General features: G+C 34.0%; 1 long non-coding RNA gene across 1 annotated transcript in view; it reads right to left on the bottom strand.

The window, feature by feature from the left end:
• Positions 1-19,626, bottom strand: part of LOC112948880 — a 66,707-nt gene that overhangs the window by 37,512 nt on the left and 9,569 nt on the right. Inside the window, exons 3-5 of the long non-coding RNA XR_003249716.1 lie at positions 18,779-18,881; positions 11,122-11,298; positions 6,661-6,780 (exon numbers count right to left, since the gene is read on the bottom strand). This is a non-coding gene — a long non-coding RNA (uncharacterized LOC112948880). The remainder of the gene's footprint in view (positions 1-6,660; positions 6,781-11,121; positions 11,299-18,778; positions 18,882-19,626) is intronic.

Here is a 19,626-nt window from a genome sequence, read left to right as displayed (position 1 = left end):
GATAGCATATTTAAATATTTGTGCTCTGTGGTGGCAGACATAGTAGACATACACCATATATTCACTTGACAGAATGAATTATAATGCCTTTAACATTACACACTGGAACTAATTCGCATGCTATGACCAAGTTATATAACGAGAAAACTATCCAAATTAACCATCTTGTTCTCTAAATTTAAGAAACTAATTGTTTCTTAAATCAGTACTGCATATGGAAGAAAAACTGTTTAAGTCTTCCATCACAGTGGATGGGAGACTGCTAAGAAAGGACTTGGAGATAACAGACATACCTATCTGCAATCATCACCATGATTACCTAAGTAATCTTTTATGACAAAAATCCTGCCCTCTACCTTCTAGTTTTTCATCTTTCTTCTGGAAAAGACTGCTTGCAAATTTAACTATCTACTAGCAGAAAATCCAATATATAATTATATTGTTATAAATATTACATATTATATAATTACATAATAATTATATAATAATCATAACTTGAGCGCACTGTATGTTTAAGACTATAATCCATATTTGTCAGGTTAAAATACATACTATATGCTACAAAGTAAAATAGGAAGACCTCAACAGGTCTTTTCCTAAAGTTTAAGTGAAAAATACAACTTTGACAAAGCTAAGGTACCAAGACAGAATGCAGAACACATCGGTTCTATGCTGACCTTTTCCAAAGATCCAGACATGAATTCCTGAGTGTATTAATACAAGTACTTGTAAACATTTCCTTATTTCTTAGTCAATTATATGAGTAATATTAATACAGTCCCATCATCTGCAGTCTCCCAGACCTCATGCTTTCGAAAAATTGACTAAAACCACTGTAATTTTACTGACTACTATGACTACAAAGAACTTGAAAACGAAAATAAAGGGGTTTTTATTATTATTTCTGTATTTAGTTTAAATGAACACAGTAATAGATAGTATTGAAGAGGATATAAGTACCTATCAAAACAAATACCGAAGCCTTGGTAGACTGAAAAACTGGGTATGTTCTGTAGAATTCCCAACTAGCAGGAAGATGCCCGACACCAAAAACCTGAGCTACTAATGCAAATTATGAAATCGTATTACAGAGGTAAGAAAAACACAGAGGAAGACTATGACTGGAAAGGGAGTATTGAAAGGCCTAATTTTCTTCAGTAAATATAGGTGAATAAATGTGGTAAGGTACACTGTGTTTATGTAATATAAAGCAGTCTGATCTAGACGTAAAACTCTAGATGTTAAAAGATGTTTAATACATGGAGGAAAAAAAAATCATTTTCCAATTTTGAATCAATTAACCTGTGAACCCAACTACCTTACTTAATACCTTATTTCTTCATTCAAGTATTTAACAGCTTTGTAAAGGCTGGTATACAATCACATATATGTCTTTTAAAAAATGAAGACAAAACCCATGATATAAAGTTTCCTAACAAGAACTGAAATACTCTGGAACAATTCATACCCCTTAAGTTCCAGTAACAAAGACAGATGCAAGTAAGGAACAATGATTACAGCTTCTCACACAACAGACAGCAAGCAGTTTCTGATTTAGATTAACAGAGGAGAAGCTGACAAGGTATAACCACTATTTAGAATTGTGCTAAGGTTCATATTGACTAATATACTAACTTTTACAAACTTTTACAACTCTTTCTTATGTAATAATAGATTATACTGTACTTTTACCTATGATTTTCCGAATTAGAAGCACATGATACTCTACCTTAATGAAAAATTATAATTCAATGTATGAATCAAAAGAAATACCCAAGGAGTATCAATAGATCATTAGAAACTACTACCCCTTCCAATTTAGCATCTTAGGTGGGCACCCACCCCCATTAAACCTCTTGTCTAGCTGTTTTCTTTCACCCTCTCTATCAAAGGCATTAACATGGTCTGCAAACACACACCTGTCAGTGCCACAAAACACAAGAGGTACACAGCCAATCATTCCATATTAGAGATAAGAATGTAGAGGTAAGAAAGATAATTTGGGGCTGGAATGCTCCAAACTGGCCAGGAGACTCAAGTTCTTTCACTCTTGGAGAGTCTCGATGTCGTCAAGCTGCACTAAGGAGAATGTTTGCTTCTATGCAATGTAAAGAGTTGGCAGCTTTGAACAAGAGGCCAACAGTGGCTTGAAATCTATATATAGAGTTATAGGTACACAACATACATAGAGCTGGCTAGCTAGTCCCTTTTAAAGAAGCTGACTAAGACTCAAGGACAAAAACTGAGGCAGATTTTACTTACATTTCAGATTTATTCTAAAAACCTGAATTAAATTACTTTAAGTGGTAGTTTTATCTAGCTAATCCTGGATTTAAGTAATTCATAAAGATATGAAGTAATAAATGGAGCAAATCATAAAGACTGAAGAGGGCAAAAAGTTAAAAACAGCTTTTTAATTTTAAATAAAGCATAAATGTGAAGTATTACAGTACACCACTGCTGATTTTCAAGATGCACAATAGAGAGCTAGTGTATGCACCACAGTAAGATCTTGTCTAACTGTAGCTTTTAGACATTATTGAACTAAAATGAAAATTTATGGAAATAAACACCCAATATGAAAAAAGCATTTTTAAGAAATGCAAACTACATGTTTATTTTTACAGACTACAAGTTTTCACCTCAAAAATTAAGTAGCTAGTATTTGAAAAATTAATTATAAATGTCAAGGCTCAATTACTTAGAATAATTTAAAAAACAGTTTTTTTAAAAAATTTAAAAAACAGATTTAAAAAATATAAATTTAAAAAATATATGCAAATCTAAATATATGCAAATATAAATTTAAAAATATATGCAAATCAAATGAAAAACAGATAAAATCCTCAATGCTGTCCTTCTGGTCTTTTTGCTTGCACTCTGCTTTTAAGCCTGTGAATGCTCACATTTGAGAGGGTCTAACAATTAAAGGGTAACATTGATTAATTAGAAGAGAAAGTGGGGAACAGTAATCAATCCTAAAGACAGTTTTTCTTCTCCCACCTCAAACCCTTCCATCTCCCACAAACAATGTCTTCTATACTGTCCAAATTCTTCAAAAAAAAACAAAACAAAAAAAACACACATTTTTATTCTTGGCCATTCACACACAACTCCAGCAGTCGCTTGGTGCGCATTGTTTCGGGAGGAGTGGGAGGCAGGCAGGGGCCACAGGATGTTGAGAAAACAGACAGGATGTCAGGTGAAGATGGAATGTTGTGCCCTCTCTAACCAGCTGAAGACTCGGCATGATTGTTTTCTTACAAATAATACCTGTGGGTGTTGAAATTGTTCAGGGAATCTATCAAACATGCTCTTCCACTTTGCTGTTGCAACTCTAAAAATTATTCTCATTTCTAAAGAATGCTGGCAATAAGACCTGTAGGTGGTTGAGTAATTTAGAGCAAATCCGTCAAACCTACTTCCACTGACTTGAACAGAATTCTGTAATTACCTTCAAAGTTATAAAATGCAATGGCTTATTTTCAGTATAATCATAAAGTTCTAAACTGTGCTTTAAAGAATTTTTAAAGACAAGCTTAGTGGAAAAACTAATCCAAAGCATAGATTTATTATTAACTGTGCAGTACTTCATTTAGCACACAAAAAAGCTAAGGTCAACACTACACTTCTTTAATAGTAAACTATTGCAAATATGACTCCATTGTCACATAGAAGAGACAAAGCTCTCTCTTTACATAGCAATAAAATAAATCTAAAATTAATCCTAATTCAATACTTTTCAGGCAAATCAAGGTTGTTCTATGGAACATGTATGACTAATGAAACTCCACACTTCTTCCTGCCCAAGAGATATATTAGGTGTTCCTTAATCCAGAATAATGGAACAAACTTGAAAAGTCAGTGTTTTATTGCACGTTTTGTTATACTAAAGGCTTCTCTTAGTGCACCAGGATTCACACAAACGTTCAAATTCATTTAACAACTCTTCATCAACTGAGGCAAATGACTTCACGTGTATACACTATTAGTCCATGGCAAATGCAACAGAATTTGACCTTGTACAGCCCCAGAAGAAGGAAACAGACTCCGAGATAAACTCACTAAATCTAAGTGGGTAAGATGACACCCAAAATTCAGCAATTTAATCACTTGCCTAAAATTCTTAGAATTCAGATCCAGATGATGAAAGTTCATATGCAACTAAATTCAAAGAAAGCTTGAAAAATATGCATTCTGAAGACTTTAAAAAGCTCTAATTCTGTGCAGAGACATGCACCTTGCTGAGGTAAAAAATTACAAAACTGACAATAAAATATGAAATGCCAAATTCCATTTCCCTTTCCTTCTTGGTCCTCACTAAAGAATCCATGTTCAATATGACTTCATCTGATTATGCAGGAAGCGCTCAGCGCATCACAGCTTCAAAAGGTAAAATGCTTTGTGGTCGGGGAGGCTTAATGTAGTATGAGCAGTGACATAAGGGACAAAGATGCTAACCCCACTGTAATTATAACTTCATTAGTCCCAAACAGTTGCTTGCTTTCTGATCAGTGAAACAAATATCATCCCCCATCTGTGGTACATGTAGACTAATATCTAACCATTTAATATTAACCATATGGTTTTAGCAAATAGTATAAACAATAAGATGGGAAAAACAAAGCAAGTTAATTGCAAAAGTAATCCAGAAATAATGATTTTTGAAATAATCATTTATTTCCCATTTCAGAGACTTCCACCATTTCCTTTTATGACTGCATTCTCTGTACAGAAATCAGAGCAACACATAGCGCAGAATAGGCAGGACAAAATTAGACAACTATCTAATCAGTGCTAAACTACTTGCTTCATCAGAAGCAAAAAGAAAAAACCTAAAGCCTTTAGTTGTTATAATGGTCTGACAGTCAAGAGTTTTTTAAAAACATACCAAAACAGAAGAAAAAACAGAAGCAATATCCTTGTTATTACCTGCAGAAAGGAAAATATTTGAGGCATCTATTAACAAACATGCCTTACCTGTGCACCTTGTCAAATCAGTGTAACTGCCCAGGTCTTAAATTAAACCACTTTTTAAAAAAAAAGGTTAAAATATTTTTAGATTACCAAATTTGACCAAACTATTTTTAACGCTTAGTAGATACAACTGTTGATGATCTTTTGAGAAAACACTTCAAAAGACTTACGGTTTCCAGTCAGGTCCAGTTCCATATTAGGTTTTGTTTCAAATGTATTAGAATATATACTGGAAAACACCTGCACATTCTAACGATCTATTGCCACCCATTTTTAAAAAAAAGGAAAATCTATTTTACATACCTAGATAATTTTCTCACAAGATAAAATAAATAGCTTAGAGACAATTCTCTTACAATGTATGCTTATGAAAAATCAGCAAGACCTTCTTAAGGTCTCACAATACATAAATCATGTGAAAGAACACTTGTTCCAAATATTAAATATCATAATATTAACTCATTGTTATTACAAAGCTTTGGTTATCCCCATACACATGTCAAATCGGATCACTGTGATGATATAACATCTGTTAACCACCAAACCTATCTAGATGATATTTATTTCTTAGCTCCATTTAAAAAATACTGGTTTAAGAAAAAAAATCATTTTCCACACATTACCAAAAGAAAAAATAAGTAAACAGCAAATTTGTCTTACTTTTCCTGATCTAAACAGTTCTGCAAAAAGGCAACTAAACAATTCCACACAGATTCATAGGCATGCCACTAAGTGATGGAAATAAACAGAGCTCTGGACTATCAATGTTTATTTGTTCACTACAGCTTTTCCTTTCAGAATAATTACCTATGCACAAACTCTAGATGGCAACATTGCACTTACAGTATTACTAAAACAAAATGTCACACTAAGTCCCTACATATCCTCTTTATCAACATTTTATGTGCCACAGATCTATAGCCTCTTATTATAAGTGTAATGAAGCAGAAATTATTGAAGCATTTTATTGATTGCTCAGATCACAAGTTTACTGTCATACCGAATTGGCACCTTACTTGCTGAAGCAAACTGCTGACACCTTTTTAAAAAAGTGACAACTACATCTATTTCATGACCAGAAATCCATTTTCATCTCTATCAAGAGAAGAATGCAATTTTCACTTCATTTAACTGATGTTAGGCCTGCTCAAGGCATGACACCTAGAAAAAGGCACAAGTTTAAGGTTCTTAAAATACTTCTGGTAACTAGAGTGCAGTTCAGTTGTGGGAAAATTTTCAACTATCACTCAAATCTATAAACAATGTAACATTCCAAGAATCACATACCAGACCTATCAGGAGGGCAGTTTTCTCCTTCCACTTCAAAATTACTGAAGCACTGTACTTAAACTATTTTAAGAAGAAGCTATGCCAAAATAGTACAGTTTTCATACATGCTGTATATATTACATTTACTTTAACACAGGATGACTTCTTGAACAAACCCCATGCAGGTTAAATGGGCAAAAATTCTATTTTCATATGACCTAAGAAATAAAAAGCCTAACACATTTTCCAACAGAGTCGATGCCACATAAAATTGGCTAAGCAGAAGCTGCAACTAAGAAAAAACTTAGATATCCAAGTTTAAGAGACTTATTACATCACAGAACAGGGATTTTGATACTGGAATTATTTTTAGAATATTCTTTTAAAAACATAAAAGTCACAAAAAACACTCACCTGTCTGCAAACAAAGATGAAGATTTTGATATACTGTTCTCCATCATGCCAACTTTATAATAGCATTTTCTGAAAACATTTTTCTACCAACTGCGGATAATTCTATGATGTAATCCCAATCTAAAAATGTATAAAAAACAAAGTTCAAGTAAAACAAAGAAAAATATATTAATGTTTTGGTTTAATCCAAATTCTCAGCAGAGTCATCACACATAATGACTTTTTTTAATGTATGGGCAAAAAGAGAAGAAAAAAGGGAAGAAAACACATTTGTAAGAAAGCTTAGCATGAGATTACAGAAACCTGTTCATGACAGACAGGAAAAAATATGAAAGGCTTTTGTGCATCATAACATCTATTCCACCACCAGGATTTGAGACAGCAGTTTTACAAGAAAAGTATAATAAAACAGATGAAATACACTCCTTTTTACTTTATCCTGGTAATTGCAGTATTCCACTTCTTCAAATTTCAATATTATTTCTACATATATAGCAAAGTCTAATGAATTATCATGTTCACAGGTTCAGCTTAGAAAAAAATGGCAAAGCCACCGAATGCACATTTTCCAACTAAAACGTCTGGGTCAGTCTTCCTTCAGTTGAAACAGTGAATACTAGTTATCAGTCATTTTTATTCCAGTTTGTTTTCTTGCCCATATTTTGCATAGTAGCTCCATTATTTTCATGTAATATAATTTATTGTTATTTATTATAATTACTATTACTGGAAGTTCTGCTAGACCAAGCTAACGAACATTCAGCACTATCTCCTGTGACTTCTTACCTCCAGGCTCAGTCACCTCATGCCCATGTGCAATAACATAGCTTTAGTAAAAAATAAAAGCACACAGGACAGAATCCTAAGACTATTTGTGTTAGCTTACTGCAACACTAAAATTGTGGTAAAACGTTTTACATGAAATCTAAAACGGGTTCAAAACATTTAAATATACTTAAACCAATTGTGATTCTCAAATATTTACACCTATACATTTTCAATAATAAACATCTACTATTTTAATGACAGATTTTCTTCTACTTGTTATGTATATTGTATGACATTTACTAAAGGACAGAACAACAGCTTGAGTAAAGTAGCATTCTAAATGAAGAAAATGTTTAAAAATCATTAATATCATTTTAAAAGGTATTTGAGTCTTCTCTTTTGGCTTCTGTTTAGCTGTGCTAGGCCTGTGAATGACAGCTTCCCTGCTTGAAGCACACAGAAAGCACAGCCTTCCTCATTCACTGTCAGTACTATGGCCTTTTCACACGTTCCCTCCACAGCAGTGTTTGTCCCCAAACACTGGAACCCTGCACAATGGCATTCCTACTTCAACACCCCCACCAACAGCACCACTACATAGGAAGAATGTTAATAAGATGGACATCCCCCATCACTGAAAGTGTTAACTCCATCTCATACTATCAGACAATGTATTTTCTTTCGTTATGTGTTAAGTTTCAGCTAAAAGTAACTATATTTTCAATACATATTTTTTCCTTGTCTTAAAAATACACACTACAGTAGCTTTCTAACGAATGTTATATACACGCTCCCTTAATTGCACATATAATAAAAACAATTATCAAAAATTAACCTTTAGCTCATTTTCTGGATTTCTGAACTTCTAATAGACACAAAAGAGATTGTTTAGTCACATGCTATGCAAAATAGCAAGTTAGAGTATGAAATAGTAATTATAAAAAAAATTCTAATATTGTTGTTTATATTTTGTTAGAAGACTAAGCATCTTCCAATCACAGAACTCAGTGTTAAACATCATGGCATTTTAATGTCAAAAGCTGTATCAAGATTTTAGTAACGCTTCTAACATTATTGCAGATAAATAATTGCATTAGCAAGACTTGAGAAGAAATATATAGGCCTTTGTAGTGAAGTGTTTATAAACTGATAGTGCCTTCCTTTCTCCTTTATTAAAAATGTGTAAATCACTTTCAAAACCTCGAATACTCTTTAACCTGTTTCTTTTTCTTTTAAAAAGACACCAAGACCAAACCAGAGAGTTGATACTTCCGCCTTGTTTCCAACTCCTTGGGAAAGGAGCAACAGAGTGAATATAAAAATGATACTGTGCTACCTTTTGCCTGTGAACCAGACCCATGCATTCAACACATGCCGGTTAAACTGACACCCAGATGGATTACAAGAGAAGTAATACAGATTAGTGTATTATTCGCTCTATGTGCCATTCGACTTCAATGGACAGAGTACATAATGTTAGCAGATTAATACTTGATCAACATTTCCCCCCACCCCTCCCATCAACACACACACCTTTTTTCCTCTCAGCTCTACTCCCTTTCTATTTAAATGAAAAGATAAATACAAACAATGCAAATCTCAGAATAGTATTCCGATAAGTCACAAAAAAACAAAATTTAGTTAATGCTGTCTAGTAAAAGCTAGATGCTATATTGGTGTAAATACTGTATACCCTCATCATAGCCTTGTCATGTGTCAGGCCTTGGCACAACAGGGTGTCAAGTATTTTGATTTAGTGCCCTAACCGTTTATTATAGGTATTCTAATCTTGCATCTATTTCATAACATACTCCGTACAAAGTCATTTATTTATAAGACAACTTGAGCAAAATATCTGTAAGAATTATCCAAAAATACGATGTTAAACCTAATAGTTTTAATTGCACTCTTCGTTTCTGTTCTTTACTAATACAATTTCAGTAGAAAATTTTCTAAGTAACACAGAAACACTTCAAGTCAAATTATATGTCCTATCTCAGATTTCAAGCAATATTACTCAAAATAATAAGAGTCTTTAGCACATTAGCTGGTTCTAGCAAAATTCGCATTTCAGCACTGAATTTGTAATGTTTATTACATTTTTTTAATAATTTTTTGAAAATAGTAACTTTAACCTATATTCCTATCTAGGAATATCTATACTATGTGCATATGTTTATACACAAATCATTCCTTATAAAAGCAGCAATTTTATTCAGAAAAATATTTGAAACTACTGACATTTTTCTTCATTTATCATTTCCAACTGAATACTGTTAGCTAATCAGAGAAATGACTAAGTTAACATACAGAAATATATTTAAAGATTCTTCACAGAGAAGAGCAGACACTAATTAATGACTTGTACAGAAGTTTTTACTTACAAGTTGCACTGTTTCATTCTAATTACATTTATATCTTGTCCACTTTTGGCATGCATGTTATATGTATTTTCTGAAAGAGTAGCTATTATATGTTAAGGCACTAAAATATAACATTTTATTTCTGCAGCTTTTGCAGCAGACAGCATTGTTTTAAGAATGACAAATTATCAACTAAAAACGTAAACTTATTTCTCCATTTTTGAGGTATTGCATTTTGAGTCATTGCACTGACTCAGAAGCATTTTGACAGAAGGAGGATGGTTCTGCCTGTTTTTCCATCTCCTCACTCACACATACACTTTTTTTTTTATTTCTTGTTGCTGACCACTATTAGCTCGAGACAGGAACAGTCTCTTCCCAAGTCAATTCTCATTTTTCTTTATGGATCTGACAGCAGGAGGTGCTGTATAAACAGTGTGACTGACACTTGGCTTACACCTCTCCTCCCCCTTCTACATAGACTGGTTGCATGATCTATGTGATTCATTCATTCTTAACTCTGGGGGCCCAAGATGATTTTAAAATCTGAGTTTCTTCACTGGTTGCTTAATTTCTCCATAATACTTCCCTGAAAAAAAATGTATGTTGACTTTTTCTTCATTACCTAATCTTTAAAAATATGTATATTCTTATATAAGTGAACTAAAAATCACTGCACTCAACCAGTTAGGTTTTTTTACTTTGTTTTTCTTAAAATAAAGCATCTATATAAAGAGAAATTAAGTCACCTTATTGCTCTCAAAATACAAAAAGCTACATTCAGTATCTGATTTGTCATTTTCTTTCCCCTGAGCTATAATTTCCCCAAACTAAACTAAACTAAACCCTGCTTATCTGCTACTAAGTGCACATGTAAGTAAAAGCTTAGTCATTTTCTTAACTATACATGTATTTTTAATAATGGTATATCCCTTATGCTTAGAAATGTCTTTTTGGTTATTGAAAGAAATTTTTTCACTGAATAGTTCTATGTGGAGAATATGAGACTTAAAAACTGCATATGCTGAACAAGCAATGTTAAATAACTGCTTTAGAGAATTTCCACATAATTCCACATAAGAAACATGACAGCTAGGCACAGTGTGTAGCTAAGAGGCACATGACATCCCCCACTAGAAGAGAGGTACAATTAGCTCCTTTTTATTGTCGCCTTTCAGATTATAGAAGCATTTTGTTTTCCTACCAAGAAGTGCAGCTAATGCAATATGTCAGCTTTCTTTATGACACAGCGCCAATCAGTGCTTTTAGACAACCAATACATTTGAAAATGAGAACAAAAAACAGACTTCTAAAGAGTGGGACGACTCACCCGTTTGCAACAGTTTGCAGACTTTAATCACTGGTGCAGGGCCAATAGAACTCCTTGGATGTATATCCTTGCTCCTGAGGGGCTGATGCCTTCTTAGGGGACCCATAGAGGTCCACGCAAAAGTGTGATCGAATTCTGTAAGCATGGAATTCTGCAGGCATTTGTCGAGCAGAGAAACTATGCAAAAAAAAAAAAAAGAAAAAGAAAAAGAAAAAAAAATTACTCTTTTGACCCAACTGAAATATGCAGTCTGTAACACAGCATCAGCACTAACTCTTAATATCTATTATTTATATCTGACCTGGGTTAAGTCCTGGAAAAGCAACTCCTGCATTTCTAGTGGCCACCATGAAGGATGTATTTATATTGAGACACCCCCCCCATGAAAGACTCATAAGCTTCGTGAGCACACCTGAATAGTTCTGAAGTGTGCCTAACTAGCTGCACAGAGTGTCATGGTGTGCACTGATTGCCTTATCTTCTCATTTATCACAGATGAGTTGGAACCAACCTTGCTGAAATCTGCTTGCATTGTCCTGATAAAATTGAAAGATCCATGTTGTTTCTGTACAGTTTCCTGTTGAGGAGCTTACATACACCTAACATATAAGTGCATTCATAATATCTAACAGCATTCATAAATCTAATCACTCTCATAAACAATATTACAGCCTTTTTGGGGCCACTGCTCAAAAAACAACTTTTAACAAATAAAAATGCTCAGTGTGGCTGTTGAATAATGAGGAAAGGTCAAATGAAAAGATACATAAAGTTGATTCATGGTAGTGGTCTCAAGATATTTTTCTTGCTATTTTCAGACAGTAAACCACTGTAAAGGTTGTGAGTATTCCCTCCGGGAACTAATGCCAAAATATGTGATAAATAAGGAACGGTTATTTTAGCTTCAGGTATTACTTAGATGCGCGTGCTTCACAAATATTTTGAATTCTACTGTACTATGATATACAATAAAACAAAAATGCATTAAATCGCATTCCATTCTTTCACATGATATTCTAACATAAAACAGCAAAAACCTCTCAAATCTGCTTTTACTAGAAACATACTTCAAAACACACTAGAAATGCACAACAAAATTAATTGCAAGACTTACTTTGAAAAATGCATGATTTTATATCTAATCGATTTACAGTCATATACTCATGCTTGCTATATAGATCTTATAAATGGTCAATTTCCTAGGTACATGAATACTAACAAAAGACTACATGCTTTGTCAGAGAAGAGTATCAGTAGATAAATTACACTTTTTGCATACTTTATTGAGAACAGAAGACAAACATCGCTTTCAGACATGACAAATATTTAGCCTCAATAGCTGTTCATTCAGCTGTGAAAACTAAGGTCTTACTTTGATTTGGTTAAGAGATATTCATATGTGGGCTCTTTTATAACTGGTGACTTCAAGACAAATATTGAAGTAACATAAGAGTTAAACCCATCTTTGCAGAAAACAGGAAAACATGCAAGAGAATGCACTTTGCCCCTGTTGAAATGCATTTTAAGAGGGACTTCAGCATGCAAGAAAGCAAAATCATATGTTTATTTCTGAAAAGCCTTACTTTTTTTAATTGTCTTGGAATCCAAGTTGTATGACTTCCACTATTTCAGGAAATAAGATTATCTGATCAGTAGTTTTTTTCATTCTCTATTCATTCCCATATGACAAACTCCAGGAGTTGCAATATAAACTTGTCTGCTTCTTCAGCATATATCCCTTTACCTACTTCCATCCTGCATACTTGGCATAAATGTCTTTTCTGCAATGGTCCACAAAAATCTTTTTACATTTTTCAAGTCCACTGACATTCCAGCTGTTAGGTTCACAAGACAGTACGGTCTCTTTTCAGCAAGATAGGTAAGATTTGCTTATATGCTACCCTTAATGCTCAACTAGAACCACAACACTTAAGTAATACCTTGAAGGAATCCTATCATATTATTATTCAGAACTAATTTACAATTGTCTACAGCCCTCACACGATCTTCGTTACAGTGGAAAAATGGTAAGCAGAAACTTCTATCAGTGACAAATGGAAACAGGAACAATTTAAAAAATATATTTAAAAATATATATGTATGCACACAGGCTCAATGTTCTACAGACACTGGAACACAGGTTAAAGTCTTGTCTTTAAAAGTCAACGATAAAAACTCCACTGACGTAAAGAGGAGCCAGACTTCACACAAGGCAGCTGAGAATGGTTCAGTAAACAAGGTTAATATTGATATTAGTCTATTCTTCCTAACAATGCTAAATAGTAACTCTATTTAAAATATACCTTAAAGGACTCCAAGATATGCTGACCCCGCCAAGGGGGCATGCTGCCCCGGATTCACTATTAAAGCTCTGCGAACATGGCCATTTAAGTAAATTGAGAAAAATATTTCAAAATAATCAGCAAACTAGACACCCTACTCTAACAACACTGCTACTTGTTAACACAAAAGACATAAAACTAAAACAATGAAATAAGGTAATGAACAATGTCTGACCAAAAACAAAGGTGAGAGTCAATTTACTTGAGTGAAAGAGGCAATATCAGAACTAAATTTACATTCAGCGTCCTGATGGGCAGTGGTTATGCACATGCTTGTTTTCAACAAAAGAAGATGAATCGGTGGTCCCCAAGTAAAGTGACTGGAAATATTACAAGCAACTTTGATAAATTAAGTCAATGTTCAGTGCTTTTAACTAAGATTTCAAATCAGAAATGAATGTCAACACTTGTAGTACTGCTTTTCTGACTAAAAGCAGACTGAAAGAGCTGTGATCAAGCATTTGGATTGCGTGTTACTCTCAAAAACTATTTTTTTTAACCAAAAGAATTTCAACAAAAAAACACAGCTGAGTTAACTCTCCTTAATGAAGGCAGTGAATATTACAGGAGAGAGGACAGTTCTGGGACCTGGTGGAACAGCTCAGAAGTGAAAAGATCCAAAGTGTCATCTGTCAAACATACCTCTCATACGGTCTTTTGGCTAGTCACATTAAGTATCTAGCTCGATATCTTTTTAATCATTTCCATTACAAATAATCATTTTCATAAACATCACCAGATTCTACCCACAATATTTGCTTCATTACTTAACCTTTTTATTTCCAGACTCAAAATAAGCAGAGCAAGGTAGTGATTTCAAAAGATTATCACTTGACTAAAATACACCTAGCTCTGATTCCAGAAATAGCTTTAGTAATCTAGGTAAAAAATGCATTGTTGCTCAAAAATCTTTGCTCAACTAAGAATGTTTACATTGTTCTCATCTACAACTGGTAACGATATGCACTAAGAATAATTTCCAGCGAAACCATCAATCATATGGCTAGGTATCTAGATATATCATCAGTCATCCGCATCAAATGTTGATATCAATACATAACCAATACATTGATATAGGTGCCAATTTATTGATTCATTACTGTTATGCTGCTAGCCTTTTTGATGACACACTTGAATGGTAAGGAGTTCACAAAGCTCCCAGCTCCTCTAGTCTGCTTCGAAACTACAACTTTACAGACCCCAGTTCACCAAGGAAAGTAAAGTGAGTATACATGCAAAATTTGACTATGAGCGATGCACAATTCTTTCAACATTATAGCATTACAAAAGCTAAACTAAATAATATTAAGTTCAGTAACAAAGGTGTCAACCACAGCAAAAGGCAGTCAACTCGTGGAAATAAAGCACAGGGGCCAACCAAGAAAATTCTAGGTACTACTCGTTAGGACACTTAGTTATTAGATTAGCAATGTTAATGTGAGATATTCATGGAATAGCTGAGAAGTATCCACTAACAGAATCTTACATCAAAACATTAAATTATAAAGAAAGGAGCTTCCATTCAAGGGAAGCTGTTGAAATGAAGGTAGTCAGAAAGCCAGAAAAAAACTTTGAGTATAGAGAGGAAAAAATCTAAGGATTTTTTAAAATTAATTTATGCACAATTTCAAAATACTGCATCAGCACTTGTCCACCAAAATTGAGTTTGGCCGCTGTCTATTACTTAGCTTAGAAATTTACTGAAATAAAAGTGTTGGCATAATGCTAAAATCCTTTCAATACCATTTTCATAGCAAAGAAGCTACATAACAAGTATTTATTTTCTTATCTACCAGAATAACAAGAAATAACCGATTTTTTTTCTTCCAGTTGGAAAAAAACCCTTCAGTATGGTAACAATATAAGAAATCCTTCTTATATATCTCAAGGACAAGGCTTTTCCTAAAGGAAGTTTCAATATGCATTGCATATTGTAGATACATCACAGAGGGCACCAGACCATATTACCTTACACATGTGCTTGATTGTTTCCTATATTTAGGTAACATCACAATACTATGTGTTCCAGAGCAACTGGCATTACTATCTAAAATTGTGGTCTGCAGAGGAAGACAGAATGAGGGAGAACACGCAGTTTCCTATCTTGTTTAAATTACCTCAGTGCATTTTTACTCAAACAAATACTAATCTAGCAGCTGCTGTGTACTTTTGTTTACATGCTGTATGTCAAATCATATTGTCCCTAAGGTACTTATGAGAGATGCTTTAGCAGTCATTTTCTTAAATACTGATGCCTATCTGAATTTGGATTTTTCCACCATTGAGCAGAATGACAAGCACACGATTGCTGTACTTAAAGCAATCTTTCACAGCTGCTTTGCTTTTTCAGTGATCCCATTAAATTGACGGCATATGCCTGTGGGGTCCACAATGTTACAATACTGCTGAACAAGATGTGGATTGTACAATACCAATTTGTACAATAGGATTTGGCTGTATTGTGGGAACTATTTCCCAGGTCATTCTTTTATTTATTTTTAAGCTGAACAATACACAGCTTAAAAACTATCATCCATTTCTGTGACCTTCACTGAACACCTGGTTATACTAATTGTTTAGAAGTCCATACTCTTTAACAGTCAGTGGTAGTAGGCATGAAAACCTATGAAGACTCCTCAGTTCCTAAAATGAGCATGAGTCATGTCTTTTCTTGAACTGAACGAAGTAGCTGTGCATTAAATATGCTGGCACATCTTCTGCTTGAGCAAGTGGACCGAAATGGTGTGAATTGTTAATGCCTTGCTGCTTTGGTTCACGGCTTGTGATTGATCATTTGTAACTATATCTACCCCTTGTTCCATGAAATCAAGTATGGAGTAATGGGTTCATCAGATTTTTGGGTTAAATTGAGAGTGAAGAGGTACTGTGTGTGGAAATAAGAGTTGCCATGTTCAGGGCTGGCCTTGTAACAGCATGGAATCTAAAGGCGATATTCAAAACCACTTCACTCATCATACGCTTACTGATTCTGAATAGGGTCCATTTGCAGGGGACATTTGGTAGTTTTCCAATACACTTTATGCCTCTTTCTCCCTTTCTCCACTTCAACCACCCTGCACTTTTTTTTTTTTTTTTTTACACTAGAATAGCTTTTAACAGGTCAGCATACAAAATTAATCTATTTAAATAACTTGCTATGTAAAAATAGCATACATCTAAAATGACATCTTCCTACTAATTAAAGATACTATCCAAATATTAAGTCATTTAAATGCCTTCTATAAAAAATTCATAAAGTTTTATTCATTATTCAGATGTCATTAAAAAAATCTTTCAGAAAATTAGATCAAGCCAAAAAGAGTTACACAATCCTTAATTTTACTTCTCACTCCATTCACATTGCAAGAGTGACATATATTTCCAGCCACTACATGACTTTTGACTTCACAAACAGTAGCATGTGGGACCACAGCAAAAACAAGCCAACAGCAACCAGAAGTGACAACTTGTGATGGCCTGCAGGAAAGTAATGACATTACAATATCTCTGCAAAACAAGAAAGGTAATGTGTCTGCAATGTCCAAGTGTTCCATCTGCACAACAGAACCCTCACTATACTTATATACATATATATGCTTTAATACATATATACATAGACTTATTTCATCTGCTCTGTTTGACTTCAATCAAGCTAAAACATGTTTCCATCATTCTAGAACAGTAGATGAAAGCTATTTAATTGTGTGTCAACTGTATCTGGATTTGGATACAACAAAACCACTCATACTAAACTTTTAGTCAGCTTTTCCTCCTTTCTCATCTTCTATGGAAAGTTCAAAGTCAAATTAAGACACAATTGAAATCTAAAATAGCATATAAATTTTAACTATTGCTATGTCTTTCTTAAAGTAAAGGACTCCAATCTACCTGGTTAGATCATAGATCCACAGAATAGTTGAGGTTAGGGGATCAAGACTCCACAACACAAGCTGTGTTAACCCAAGTAACCCTTTCCAATGTTCTAATCATCCTCACTGTGGAAAAGCTTTCTTATGTTTCAGTGGAATATCCTACACATCAGTTTTTGCCTACTGCTTCTTTTCTTGTCACTAGGTATCACTGAGAAGAATCTGAATACTTCTTTTTCCTTTGTGCCAACAGATCTTTATAAAGATGATCCAGAGTAAATAGTCATTGCTCTCTGCTTCTCTTCCACCTAAGCAATGACCAATTTTTAACTTTCTATAATGTAAAATGAAGAGACTCAGTTGTGGCTTCTTCATGGCATTTTACAGTAACTTTAAGAAGGTGAATGAAACTGATGATTGAGCAACTGAGCCCACAGTTTTATGCTTGACATTTGCTGATACTACTATTCCGAACAATCATTCCAAATATGCCCTAAAGAACTGGTCACAGAGATTTAACAGGATAACAGTATAGAGAGCAATACTATCTGAGTGTGTATTCACAGACCACAGGTCATTGCAGAACTAAGTAACAATTAGCAGTTTCTTTCAAGTTACCCAGTGACTCAAGCCAAAGGCTCCCGAGCAGTAGTTAAGGTATATAACATTCTAGTGCCAGTAACACTGGTTGCAGTAGAAATGGGAAGAGAAATGGGGCCTTGATTATTCTTTCTATACCTTTATAATTGAGCCCTGAAAAAGTCTATGCTAAATTCTATGCAAATAAAAAATTCATTCAATTTCATCTTGGATTCTCATTAAATATACCAAGTTTAAGTAAGATCTGACCTTCAGATATTCTGCTTACTCAGATAGAAACTTGGCTTTAGAAACATTTTTGAGAAAAAAACAAGCCTAGTAATAAATTTCTTTTGGCTTGTTGTGAAACATCACAACACAGGAGATCAAGAGCTATTTCTTGACTGTGAAGTCAAATTCTAAGTTATGTTTATTCTCCATACTTGCACTGTTCTTAATTTTTCCCCGATCATTCACCACAGCTTCCCCCCCCGCCTCCAATCAGACAACACTCTCCCTATTAAGATTTTATGCTGAACCATGTTTCCAGCCTGAAACTATATATGTCAGTAAACTGACTTTAAAATACAGATTTCATGTTAGCATTTTTTCACCAACAGTTTTATATATATATCTATAAACATGTGTATATATATGCACACACCTCAGAATAATGTATTATTGAATATTCAGCTCATTTCTGTCCAATTTTACAGCAACCACAATACTTGAGATTATGTACAATCGCTTTTTATATCGTGCAATACTATTCAGTGAATGCAAATTTTGTCAAAGAGGTGAATCATCACTATACAAGTTATGTGATTGAAGTAAAAATTGTCACTCAAATGATGCTAGTGAAATTACCTGTCATTCTCTGGAATAAAGTCCAAGACAGATAGCCCACAAGTTACTTTTTTGATGACAGCAATGGCAATCGTCTGACCAAAAGAATTCATTTTTCATGAAACTGTTGAAAATAAAAGTCAAAAGGAAAATACAGAAGTTTACTCATCCATCATGTCTATTTTAGGTCAGTCAGGTGAAGATCCTAAGCTATCCTTTTCAAGTTGCTCATATACAAAATGGAACTGAAGGAAAAAACTTTATCAGTTTGGTAAATTTTAAGAGAAAAGAGTCCAGTTACAAGAAGCAAGTACAATAAAACATGCTCAAATTTAATATTGATCAGTAGGAGATGAAGCACCTAAGTCAAACATTTCACATCAAACTTGGGGCAGATACTACCTCTCTGGAGAAACACAATTTGAAGACAAAGGAAATGAACAATCAATAAAACATTTCCTCTTCCCCCATCCCTCTCTTTTTTTCACTTTCTGTGGCAATTACAGTAGTCTCAATACTCAAACATGCACAACATTCTAATATACACAAACATGAACTCTTCTGGAGATGCTGTGTACCACTTACGATGGTTGAATTACAGTTTATTCCCTCCCGCTTTTGCCAGATTTCTGGACCAAACTGCAATCTAATTCAGGACACATTTTCTGGCTACATGGAAGAGAAGACAGGAAAACGTGCAAGTATGCACTACAATAGCTTACAGTTGATGCCAAGTCTTTCAGGAATTGTTGTTTTTGATACTCACATTGAATGGATTTAGGAGAAGCTCATTCAAATCTAAGAACCACCAAAAGGTGTGGACTGGTACTTGTGTTTCTCACATCAAAAGTTATTTTCAGAGCTGTGTC

Source organism: Nothoprocta perdicaria, unplaced genomic scaffold (genome assembly GCF_003342845.1).
Source record: "Nothoprocta perdicaria isolate Ctin4 unplaced genomic scaffold, notPer1 scaffold_28, whole genome shotgun sequence".
Lineage (NCBI taxonomy): Eukaryota > Metazoa > Chordata > Aves > Tinamiformes > Tinamidae > Nothoprocta > Nothoprocta perdicaria.
Note: the sequence above shows the minus strand (reverse complement) of the source record. Positions and strands in the feature narration are given on the sequence as shown.